General features: G+C 36.1%; 1 protein-coding gene across 8 annotated transcripts in view; it reads left to right on the top strand.

Moving 5' to 3' along the window:
- Positions 1-13729, top strand: part of NOL4 (nucleolar protein 4) — a 426082-nt gene that overhangs the window by 165916 nt on the left and 246437 nt on the right. Inside the window, exon 1 of one of the 8 annotated variants that reach the window (XM_019815142.3) lies at positions 12711-13313. The exons of the other annotated variants lie outside the window; for them this stretch is intronic. The gene's annotated coding sequence lies outside the window, so the exon portion shown is untranslated. Of the gene's footprint in view, positions 1-12710; positions 13314-13729 lie in introns of those variants that run through there. 8 annotated transcript variants of the gene reach the window in all.

Raw genomic sequence — 13729 nt, 5'->3', positions numbered from 1 at the left:
ACAAATAAGAGGAATTGGCAAAAGACACTGTGTAGTGTGTCCTGCTTTATTTTTCTTGGGCTCATTTGATCCTTCACTGGTGCTCATCCTGCACTATGTTTTGCTATTCATAGGTGACAGTGTACTGATTGTATTCTGTAAATTGTACTTGACTTCTTATGATGGTCTTTGTGTCATAATTATTAATTCTTTCTAAACACATGAACGATTTAGTCACACCATTCAATATACAGCAAGGAAGAAAAAATGGCATTTTCCAATTATGTAAATAAAATTAATTGTTGTCTGTGCATAACAAAGTCTCTTCTGTAGAATTGCTACAATGTGTTGCTTTTGAGAGAAAATAATTGAGCTTTAGTGTAGGGTTCAGTGATATAATATTGGTATAACTAGTTTATTAATTAATTACTGTCACATAATACGGCAACGTATAATGTCTGGAAACAATAATATTTGTTTACATTTTTGTTGCATTGGTTTATTAAGTGCATTCACAGACATTATTTTATTTGGGCATGAAGATAGACAGAAGGATTGGTTTTCTCACATGCCCACATAAAAGATGTAAAAGCTCAGACTTGAAGAGATGACTGTGTCCAATAACACACTACACATGCAAGAATAAAAGTCTCCATCTATTTATTTATTCTAATATCCAGTCTTTTTTTTCTTTTAAAGCACAATTTCTATTATCAATTAGAAGATTGCCAAATTTTGACATAAATAATTCCACATATGATATTATAAGTGTATATTTGGGGGGAAGAAACAATGTAAGATAGTTAATGGGTAAAGTCTAGAACACAAAGTAAAAGGATGATAAAGACCAAAATTGTCACTTAATTTATTTTTGGAAGTCAAACTCTTTGCTCAATGCTTACCCCTGTTAGGGAGTCATTGCACTGAAACTTTGGCTGGTGGTTTCACACTGCTGCTAATGTCAAGGTTGCTCTCTTTTCAGATTAATTTCCCATGGTCTGATCACCTCTCTTGGGTCAAATCAAGATATGACATGGCTGGGGTGCCTGGGTGGCGCAGTCGGTTAAGCGTTAAGCGTCCGACTTCAGCCAGGTCACAATCTCGCGGTCCGTGAGTTCGAGCCCCGCGTCGGGCTCTGGGCTGATGGCTCAGAGCCTGGAGCCTGTTTCCGATTCTGTGTCTCCCTCTCTCTCTGCCCCTCCCCTGTTCACGCTCTGTCTCTCTCTGTCCCAAAAATAAATAAATGTTGAAAAAAAATTAAAAAAAAAAAAAAAGATATGACATGGCCTTTCTTCTCTATTCGTTTCATGTGGGTTTAGTTATCCATCTTTTGTCTATGCCTCACCTAGGAATACAATGTTTGAGGAATGAATGAGAAGGTAAAAGTTACCAAAAGTGAATGACCTCTTTAGAAGCAAGGATCCATTACTGATATAAAGGGCAATATACTTTATAGCATAAAGTAACTTCTCTTTGTGTTTATATGATGTAGTTGATTGAAGGATGAATGGCATTTTACCTGATAAACTTAGTGATGATTAACCAGTTCTGTAAATTGGCTGTCTTTTTGGTTTGTGATTTGCATTTACTTCACGTATTTCAAACGTCTCATTCTGGATACAGTTAATTTTTTTATATGAATATGCACTGTTGCTTTCTATTTACTGGTATCAAAGTCCAGATTATTTCATTCTGTGATCTCAAATTGACATATTTTCAGTCCACCGGCCTATTTTAATTTTGATATATAAAATGTATATATATGTATGTATGTATACATATATGTGTATATATATATATATACATTGCATGTAAAAATGGATATCTGAGTATATTATTACTCTTTTAAAAATTAGATGATCTCCCTTTTGACACATTCTCAAACTTGATTAAACTTGTCTTTTAGAAATGTTGAGAATTTGGGGGCACGTGGGTGGCTCAGTGAACTGAGCTTCTGACTCTTGGTTTCAGCTCAGGTCATGATCTCCTAGTTCTTGCGATTGAGCTCTGCCCTGACAGTGTGGAGCCTGCTTGGGACTCTCTCTCTCTCTCTCTCTCTCTCTCTCTCTCTCTCTCTCTCTCTCTCTCTCCCTCTCTCCTTCCCCCACTCACACTCTCTCTCACAAAATAAATAAACTTAAAAAAAATGTTGAGGGGCGCCTGGGTGGCGCAGTCGGTTAAGCGTCCGACTTCAGCCAGGTCCCGATCTCACGGTCCGGGAGTTCGAGCCCGCGTCAGGCTCTGGGCTGATGGCTCAGAGCCTGGAGCCTGTTTCCGATTCTGTGTCTCCCTCTCTCTCTGCCCCTCCTCTGTTCATGCTCTGTCTCTCTCTGTCCCAAAAATGAATAAACGTTGAAAAAACAAAACAAAACAAAACAAAAAAGAAATGTTGAGCATTTTAAGTGAGGAGTGGAATGGAAATAACAGGGACTACTACTCCAGCATATTACTTATATATGAAGAGAAGATAATGTTTATATCTTTAGTTCATTTATAATATTCTGGCAGAATTATAGTAGAAGGCTTCTTTGGGAAAGAATTCATGCTTGTTGAGGTTCTGCCACAGCCTCTTCTTGCCCCCCAGGTGAGGTTCATGTATTTAACTGAAAATTAAGGTCCATCACCCAGTGCTATATTTTTATACCTATCTAAAGTATTTAGCTGTTATCTTTCATTATCTGTCTTTTATGAGACATCTACAGATCTTTATCTTCTTTTGACCCTTCAAATGGATCTTTAGGTTACTTATTAGCATTCCAGGCTTTGATATTTGCTATTTCTTATTTTGACCTCATTTTCTTCTTTTGCCCATTTTCCTTATCTCACATTTCTATTTGTCCCTGCTTTATCTGTTATCCAATTCTGATAGACTTAATGCCATTTCTGGTATGTATCATTCTAAATAATACATAATTAGTTCCTTTGGTAATTGAAGCAAGAGTTTCTAATAATGTATCCAGAGGAGTTGTAGCAACTATGATAAGCAATATTAACCCTCTTCTAACTGTTCACTCTTTTTACGTACTGTAAGATACAACAGTTATTTAAGACAGGATCCCTTCACCTAATGAATTTATAATATTCCTGGTTAAAAATTTCACATTACTTCCAAGTAAAATAAACTGTTGATGTTAAAACAAACAGGCTATACTTTCTTTTCCTTCATTTGTGTATAGTTCTTATGAGTTACCAGTCCATTAATGTAGAGCTTATGAAAACAACGAATGTAACGTCCCCTCAGCCAACCCAACAGTGTTGACTCCGGCAGACTAAGCCTATGTGCCTTGAAAGGATATGTTTAGAGAGACCACTGGTCAACCTTCTTGCAGGAGCATTTTAGCATCCTGGTCACCATCCCATAAGGTCACTTTGTACACATGGTATTCTTCCAAAGAGCTCTTGAGCTGTGTCTACTTAGAATCACCATAATAAATAGAATAAGAGACTAATATGCTCTTCTCTCCCCATAGAGCTAGATCTGTAGGATTAGAATGTTGGTGATAACACCTCATTGAATTTTTCTCATTCACCATATCTTTTTTGAAAATTTTTTAATGTTTATTTATTTTGAGAGAGATAGAAACAGAGTACGAGTTGGGGAAGGACAGAAAGAGAGGGAGACACAGAATCTGAGCAGGCTCCAGGCTCTGAGCTGTCAGCACAGAGCCTGATGAGGGGCTTGAACTCACGAACTATGAGATTGTGACCTGAGTCTCAGTCAGATGCTTAACCAACTGAGCCACCCAGATGCCTCTCTCAGTCACCATATCTTGAAGAGTACCATTAAGGTAATTTATTATTGGGGTGGGTGGCTGGCTCAGTTGGTTAAGCATCTGACTTCATCTCAGATCATGATCTCACGGGCTGTGAGTTCGAGCCCCGCGTCGGGCTTTGTGCTGACAGCTCAGAGCATGGAGTCTGCTTCAGATTCTGTGTCTCCCTCTCTCTGCCCCTCCCCCACTCATACCCTGTCTCTGTCTTTCTCTCAAAAGTAAATTAAAAAACATTAAAAAAGGATGGTTTATTTTAATAATAAAGATTATTACAAAAATTATTGTATGGAAGATAAGTGTTTATTCATTCAACACTGATTCAGCAAACATCTTTCAAATATCTATTGTGGACTACTGACTAAGCTAAATACATGTGTGTACTCCTAGTTCTTAATTATATTTTCTCTGCCATTTTTATACCTTATATTCAAGTGACTGAAATCTTAGGATTTCAAGAAATCTTAGGATTTCTTTCTGCCTGAAACTCAGGCCACTTAAGGCATGTCAGCCTTGTACATTCCTTTAAGTTAGTTTGAAGTTCTGTTTTCTGAAGAAAAATACTAAATACCTTGGCAACTTGAAATAGTCACACAACAAGGCACGATGTGATGTCTTTCCATCTACGTAGCACCTTTATTCTGAATTTCATAAACATTTAAGATATTTCTTGATAAGAAACATCAAGATATTTCATAAACATTTATCTCCTTTCCACCCAGAATTCCTTTCTGCACTAATTGCTAAAACATGGAGAAGTAGGGGTGCCTGGGTGGCGCAGTCGGTTAAGCGTCTGACTTCAGCCAGGTCACGATCTCGCGGTCCGTGGGTTCGAGCCCCGCGTCAGGCTCTGGGCTGATGGCTCGGAGCCTGGAGCCTGTTTCCGATTCTGTGTCTCCCTCTCTCTCTGCCCCTCCCCCGTTCATCTCTGTCTCTCTCTGTCCCAAAAATAAATAAAACCGTTGAAAAAAAAATTTAAAACATGGAGAAGTAAAATTTCTTGTCTTGGGTCATGTAGTCCTCTTCCTTAGACACCAACTATATACCTTCTCTATGTCCCGGTTTTCTCTACAGCATGGTTCATGAGCATGTCCAATTTCCTCCTAAAATAATGAATTAGGCCAACCAGCAAATGTTGTACATCTGCTATTATGAGGCATTGTTCTAGGTATTCAGGATAAATCGCTAAACCAAACAGAAGAAAAAAACCTTTCCTTGTCCTCCTGGCGCTTATATTTTGACGGGAGGAAGGGAATAGAATGGGGAACATAGACAATAGACATCATAGATGAATAATTTATAGTATTTTGAAGAGAGAGAAATTCAAAGGCAAAAACAAAGTAGTGAGGAAAAAGTTAGACAGTGGGGTGGGAACATGTAAATAGATTAATCCGACTGGTGCAGAAATAATTTAAGTTCCCAACTGTGTAAAGCAACGTCACTAAAAGTTGGCTCAGAATTGAAAATTAAGAGCTGGATTGTTCGGGGGTGGGTATTGCACATTCAAATGGCGGAGACTTGAGTTTACTAGTTCAATTGCATAAACATTTATGAGAACCATTCTGTACGAAGTACTTTTCTAGTGGTTTTGAGTACAAAGGTAGATATAGTGTGGCTTCTGCTCTCAAGCTGCTCAGACTTTGAAGGACAAGCTATTTTGGTATCTGTTTCTGCATAAAAACACCACCTCCAAGTACAACTGTTTAGAACAATAACCATTTTATTATCTCATGATTTATTGGGTTGACAGAGTTTACCTGGTGTTGGTTCTCCTCCTTCTGATTGCAGTGGTCCGGGGGCTTGATTGGCCTGGACCATCAGAGGGGGCTCGCTCATCTGGTTGCTGCCTTGGTCGGGGAGGCCAGTAGGCTTATTTCAGGTAGGACATCATTGGGTCACTGAGACTGCCTGTGGGTCACTGTCAACACCTCCTTGCCTCTCAGATTGTACTGCCCATGGTTTTTCCGCATGGTTCTTCCAGCAGGTAGTGAGACTTCTTATGTGTTGGCTCAAGGGTCCGCAAAGTGCAAAAGTAGAAGCTGACAGATCTTCTTAATTGTTAGGTCCAGAACCTACATGGGGTTACTTTCTCTGCATTCAAGTGGCTAAAATGAGTCCCATGCCAACTCAGATTCAGGGAGAATATTTCACAAGGGGCAAACTGTGGGATACACAGATCATCTAGGGCCATTTTTGGAGATCAACAATTCCAGAAGACAGTGCTTACGATATGTGCAGGGTACTGTGAAAACCTGGACAAAGGGCACCTGTCAGTCTGGAGAAGCTCAGATGAGGCTTTCAAGAACAAGAGAATGCTGCACTGGACCTTAAAGGAAAAATCAGAATTAGCCAGTGAATGAGGAACAGAAGGATATGCCAGGCAGAGAGAGAGAGAGCGAGCAAGAGAGAAAGCACGAGGCATTTTACAACACATGTTGTCAGAGGAGAGTATGATGTATTCTGAGAACTTCCAGTTATTCGGTATAATAGAGTACAACCTCTTTTGGTAAATACTGAGAAAGACAGCTGAAGAGGAAGACGGTGCTTTGAACCAAGGGTATTTTATAAACTCGATCTCAGAAAGTTGCTGTGAGGTTTACATTATATCGAATATCCAGTGTGTGTGTGTGTGTGTGTGTGTGTGTGTGTGTGTGTGTGTGTGTGATGTGTATATATAATATGTATATATTCCATATACTAGGAATACGTCAATATACTAGGTAACTTCTAACACTTGTGATGATGGGGGTTTGAAATTCACCAGGGAACTGATGGGAAGTCAAGTGTTCTTTTTTTAAAATGTTTGTTTATTTTGAGAGAGAGAGCCACAGAGTGAGTACAGAAGGGGCAGAGAGAGGGGGAGACCGAGAATCCAAGCAGGCTCCGTGACGTCAGCATGGAGCCCAATGTGGGGCTTGAACTCAGAACTGTGAGACTGTGACCTGAGCCAAAATTAAGAGATGTTTAAACGACTGAGCCACACAGGCGCCCCAAAATGATTCTGAAAAAATCATTTTGCTCTATGGAATTTACAACAGAGAATATTATATTTATTATTATTATTATTATTATTATTATTACTATTATTATTTATAACTTGTGTGTTACATAGCCCTTATATTCGTGAAATTTATATGCACACTTTTTTGGAGAGCTGGTTGTTAAACATTTACCAGCACATCACAGGTAGTAAATAATTTGCCTGTTTCCTATATGTTCCAAAAAGTCATTTCTCTCCTTTTCATGCATTTAACTCACTATTTCATCCTGGATATTTTCTACTGATCTGTATTCCAGTTCACTAATCCTCTCTACTTTTCTCTCAAACTGTTGTCAACAATCAAATCTATCTTAAATGCCTAATTTTAATGCTCCCTTATTTAAAATTCTTGAATTTCCTTTTGATTCCCTTTTATAATTTCCAGTCTGGTGAAATCCCCACCTCTTTTCATCTGGCCACTTAAATATAATAATCACAGTCATTTAAAAATTTTATTTATTTATTTATTTATTTATGAATGAATGAATGAATGAATGAATGAATGAATGAATGACAGAGAGTACATGTGCATGTGAGTGAGGGAAGGGCAGAGAGAGGGAGAGAAAGAATCCGGAGCAGGTCCTTCCCCTCCATCCATCCCAAAGCCCCATCAGGACTCAAACTAAGGAACTGTGAGATGACTTAAATTGAAATCAGGAGTCGGACGCTTAACTGACTGAGCCACCCAATTGCCCCAATATTCATTCATTTAAAAATTTACTTCTGATGACTCTAGTAACTGGTTATCTGTGTCTTTCTATTGTCTGTTTTCTATAAAATGTTTTTTTCTCTTGATCCTGTTTCTTGGTATGCCTTACCATTTTTAATTAAATTATGGATATTGTGTATGAAAAATAATATGTGGTCTTAGGAGTGTTGTCTGGCTCAGGGAGATGTTCCCTTATCTTCTAGAAAGGCAGATAAGGAGGCACAGATCATTTCAATCAAGTCAAGGATCAGACTGATTTGATGCTGCATCTCAATTCTTACAATAAGCTGCTTTCCCCATCTGTTTTTCCTCCGGTGAAGGGTGTAACCTTCCAGAGGCCCCAGCTGATAGCCTGGATTATTTACAAAAAGTCCTTCCTCCCTCTGGGTCCTTGGGTTTTCAGTCCAGTGCAGGACTACAACAAACACTGTCAGGTGTTTGCTTGTTTGTTTGTTTAGAGGTTTCCTGCTTATCTTCTTGGCCTTTTGCTGTGTGCAGCTTATAAATAGGCAGAAGTCTCAAGAATAAAACCACAAGTTGTGGTCTGGCTTCCATGCTACTACCCTTTCTCTGGGATCTTGACTACCTCACCTCCTGGCTACCTTTTTCGATCTGAAATCCATTTTTTTTTCTTTACAGCGTTATGAGATCTTCAGAAGTTCTACTCTTTTTTCTCTGCCTCTTCACAATGTATGCTCATATTCTTAGTCTCTCTCTTCACATGAATATCAGCGTTTGCCTGGAGGAAAAAAAACTGCTGCTTAGAGAATGTTGGTTCACAGTTCTCTGATTTCCTTCTCAGGGATCTTGGGCTCTCAAATCCTGGTTGCTGTCTGATGACTTCAATTGGATTTCAGGCATACATTTTTTTAAAAAAGAGCTTTTCTGCCTATTCTCACTGATAACATTGGCCTGCTCGAATCTCTTCCATTCTGGCATCTACACGCTCCTTTGATGATTTCATATGTCTGCACCAGGATAAAATTCTCTCCTAGATCCTCTCGTAGCATTCTGTACATAATTTTCTAATAATTATACTCTGTTGTGATAAAGACTTGTATACCTCTCTGTCTCTACTGCTTGACCATAAACTTCTAGAAGGCAGACTATCTCATTTTTCTTTGAATTCCCAATATCTGACACATGATTGCACTGAATAAATTATTGTGTAATAAATAATTTAAAAGTGGTTATTGATATCTATCTATATCATCTCTATATATAATATATATTATATTATATTATATATTATATATTATATATTATATATTATATATTATATAATATATAAATATATATACATATATAATATATAATTATATAGTATATAGTATATAATATATATTATATATTTATAGTATATAATATATATTATATATATAGTATATATAATATATAATATATATAGTATATATAGTATATAATATATATTATATATACTATATAATATATAGTATATATAGTATATAATATATAATATATAATATATAGTATATATAATATATATATTATATATTATATATTATATATTATATATTATATATTATATATTATATAGTATATATTATATATTATATATTATATAATATATATATTATATATAATATATATTATATACTATATACTATATAATTATATATATTATATATGTATATATATTATATATATATATGTAGATTTCTGGGCTGATCAGGATGTCAATTATATGACAGGTATTTCAGAATTTGTTTTCCTCTATGTTTATTGTTTTTAAAATCTCAATTTGTTTTCCATGCTTTTGCAGCTTTATTCTCTTTAAAAATTTAAACCATCTGGAATTTATTTTGTTGTATAAAGTATAATAGAGTTATAATTACATTTCTTAGTTATGTTTTACCTTAGGAAGATAAGAAGAAAATTGCTTTTTCAAAGCAAGGGGGAATTACTTTTGTAGATTAACCATATATTATTTCAGTTGCTAGAATAACATGTTTTTTGATTGTGAAATTTTTGAACATTCTAAACTTATAATAGTTAATAGATGTATATTGCTCTTTTGACATATTTGAGTATTTTTAGATGTTATGTATTCATGTTGTGTTATGTATTAGACAGATGATAGAAAATACTGTTCAATACATAAATAAGAACTTTTATGTATTAATTTTTAATTTTTCTAGTTGGAATTTGACCACTCCTTCTATGAAGTCTTCACAGATTCCTTAGGGAAAAGTTAGTCATTCCCTTTTGTAGCTTCCCATGGTCCTATGTAGCTCTTTTATGGCTGTTACTAACTTGCATTATATATGTATAGGTTTAAAATTTAAATCTTGTCCCTGTTTCTACCACCCTTTCTATTTTTCAACTTTGCTTTATTTTCCTCTCAAGTAGCTATATTCTACTTACATACTCACATTTCCCACATCTAATGCGCGCGCGCGCACACACACACACACACACACACACACACACACACACACAGCAAACATGGGTAACCTTGAGAGTAGACATTTCTCTCTGTTTGGTTTACTGCTGTATCTCCAGCATCTAGAACTGTGCCTCACACATAGAATATATGTTAAGTGGATATCTCTTTCCTACATTATATTGTGAACTCGCTGAAAACAGAGACCATGATCTAAGTCTTAGTACCCTGGTGTCTATCATAATATCTACTAAAGCAAGTGCTAATACTTTTGCAATAAGTGATAACTCATTCTCTCATAAAACTAAGGGGATTATGGTGCTCATATTCAGATAATCCTGCTTGCTGTGATCTGTAGCTGTTGTTCAGCAAATAGTTCCTAAACTAGAATTAGTATGCAAGAGGGCTACATATTGAAAATCTACTCCGTTCATTTCTTGAATATGTATTTATTAATTTACTTACTTATTGAACTTTATAAAACCCATAATAATTAGTTATATAGAGAGATTTATTATGTCTCTTCTGTCATATTTTAGAATCCTTAGATATTATATATTTGCTTTGCTTTATTATATTTTGAAATCATATAGATGATATGAAAAATCATCTGAACATTTAGTGAATACATATCCTATAGCAGATACTGTGTTAGGAATAGGAGGAACAAAATGAATGATATTTCATCCCTGTCTTCAAAATCTTAAATGATACTTAACATTTGCATAGTATTTTCTGTATGCTAGGCCCTGTTATGATAACATTAGGTATCTATTCCTTGAAGTTGTATGAGGATTCCATGATATAAGTAGTATTATTTTCCCCATTTTGAAAGTGAGGAAACTGAGGCACAGACTAGTGCAGTTTGTCATTAGAATCTGTACTCAGTGTCCAGCTAAAGTCTAGAGACTGTACCTAAGCCTTTGTACAAAAGGCAGCCTCTTTGAAAAAAAAAGGTGGTTCTTGACCCACACTTTGCTCCTCTTGCTGTGGACTCCAGTATCTCAGTCTCTTTCCTCAGAACTGCCTTGGGGTTCATCTTCAAAACTTGTTTTGAGAAAAATGTTCTTTCCCCTACTTTCCCTATCTCTATTTCCCAAGACAAAGTTATTATTTTAGTTTAACAGACACACTGATTATTATGTTGAAAAATAGAAGCTCCAAAGTAATGCATAGGAGACAATCATAAAACTCATAAATTTCTGACAATAGTGATTTCTGGCATTCGTATTATATTGGTTGGTTATAATCTGCTTGCAAAATTCAAATTTAAGTTGTGGCACTCTAGCATGACCTACTTAAAATCTTTTTTAATTAATAATATTGTTTTTTTGGAGTGAAGGGTAACTGGAAAATATATATGATTGATCTCCAGGTAGTTAGTCTTAAAGGAATAGCAGATGGTAAACATTAGCTATTAGAGCAGGAAATTATTTCTTCAACATATTTTTTTTTTGCTAAGAGATTCTTTGAAAATGAGTAATTCTGGTTGGTTGATTTTGAAAGTAAACCATATGTTGTTTACATGTTTTGGCATTTATCCAGTTTCCCTGAAGATGAGAGTGAAAATGGGGGAAAAAGCGCCTTTTACTAATTAGATAATAATGAACATAATGAAAACAGGTGCCATAACTTTTTGAATTATGAGAATGTATCTTCAGAGCCAGCTCTGGGAATAGGATCTTGAGGGAAAAATATTCTGTACATACCCATGATGTGAGCATATATGTGTCTGGGAGTATATACCGAGGCACACATTAAATACATTTAACTATTTTTTACTATGATAGAAATAAAAAAACATAGATCAAAATGTGTTTTCAAATGCCCTGTTCATTTTATATGAATTATTCAATATAAATGCATGCGTTGTTTGCAATCAGGACGTCCTAGTTAATATCTTAAAGCTTTTCACACACATCTGAGTGAGAACCAAGAAGTAACTAAAGATAGCCTAATGATTCTCCTAGAAAGCCAGTAGGACATTGAATCCTTGTAACCTATAGATCCCCTCACGTCTGAGTGACAACAACACCCTTGAAGTTATATTCTGCCTCCACACTCAGAAGAATGCTTGTAGGTGATGCAGATTCTATTGCTTCAGCCACAAAGGAGAGCAATTGCAGCCTAGTATGGGGGAAGGGTGGTGTGTGTTAAGAGCTGCTCCAGACATAAAGGATTGAGAAATGGAGGAGGTGTTGGGGAAATCAAGAGGAGCAAATAGAGTTTGGATGACTCTCTGGGTGAAAGCCTCACTCATGGTACGGTAGTAAACCGAACGTTTGCTGCTGAGAAAGGGAAACTTTTCCTGCCCTGTGTCTTTTCCTTCTAGTGGGAAAGATGGACATGTTTGAATTTATATGAATGCCTTTTGAAGAAAAACAAATATCCCAAACGGTACAAAGTTAGGACTATTAAAATGCATTACCAACTTTTAAAAATACACAATAATGTGCGAGTTAATTATTTTCCAAAAAATATAACCGCTGTGTTTGAAAATAATATGTGAAATCTGCCCTCATACGATATGACCCAATACTAGATCTCTTCTGCTGTTGAAAGGCACTTAAATTCTACTGGTGATTATTTTTCTAAATGATTAACGCTTATTGTGATTATTCTCCAGCTAATATATGTATGCAAAATGTGGCTGCAGGGATTTGCTTTTGTTAGCATATCCCCTCCCCCACCCTGAAACCTCAAGGCTCCAGATATTGATGCTGGAGAGAGAAAATGGATGTGTGTATGTGTGTGTGTGCTTGCATGTGTGTGTGTGTGTGTGTATCTAACCTTCAAGTTGATACGTTGGTGATGATATGCAAACAAACAAAAAAAGATAAAGCTTTCCCTTTGATAATGCCCTTCTCAACACATTAATAACATTTTCAAAAAACTTAACAGTAAACAGAATGGTTTAAATTTAAGTGAGGCTAGTGTTCTAAAACAGCTATACAAAGCAGTTACAACTGGAAATTTAATATAACTGAGAATGGCACTTTTATTAAATAACTCTGTGATCTTCCAGCCATGTTCTTAATCAGTGATCTCCCTGTAGCAAAATGCATAGGTAATCAACAACTCTGTCAGTAAACTTGTTGGGGGATTAAATCCTAAAGGAAGGAGCCCATAGCCCTGGAGGAAAACTGAGTACATGTTTCCCTGAGTCTTTGAAGGCTCATCTCGGTAGTCCCACTGCTAGAATGTGCTCTGTTGTCATAGCAACACCATCTCCTGCTTCATACAGGAAAGATTAGCTCTTACTGTGCAGAGGAGAGAATTTAGGGGAAGTCAGACTAATCCCTGGGTGCACTTGGAGAGAAAGGTTGGACCTCGCCTGAGGGATGCTGTCTCTGCAATGATAGAATTGGCTGCCACAGACACTGGTATTTAAGTTGAAGAGCAGAATTCACAGTAAGTGTCAGCTCCTCCAGAGTAGAATATTGATGAATGAGGTTTGTCTAAGTCTTGTTGAAGACTGTCCCATGCAGCAGTGGAATGACAGCAGGAGACTCTGATAAGACTGCCAATGTTTTCCTAGTGTAGGTGGTATTTAGAGGGTTGACCACATCAGGAACTTGAAAATTTTTAGATACTTTTGAAACATCAATCTAAAATCCTGGAAGCATATCAAAATTAGATAGGCAAAAAAATGTATTATATGTTTTTGGCGCTAAATTTATTTACCCTAGATTTTTATGCACTTAGATTTAAAATTCCATAGAGATAGAGCAAAAAAAAAAACTCATGAAAAAATTTTATTATTTCTAAGCAAGTGTGTTTTTCCAACACCAAAAGTAATGAGATTTCATTTTAGAAAAAAAAATGAT

This window comes from Felis catus, chromosome D3 (genome assembly GCF_018350175.1).
Source record: "Felis catus isolate Fca126 chromosome D3, F.catus_Fca126_mat1.0, whole genome shotgun sequence".
NCBI classification, from domain to species: domain Eukaryota; kingdom Metazoa; phylum Chordata; class Mammalia; order Carnivora; family Felidae; genus Felis; species Felis catus.
Note: the sequence above shows the minus strand (reverse complement) of the source record. Positions and strands in the feature narration are given on the sequence as shown.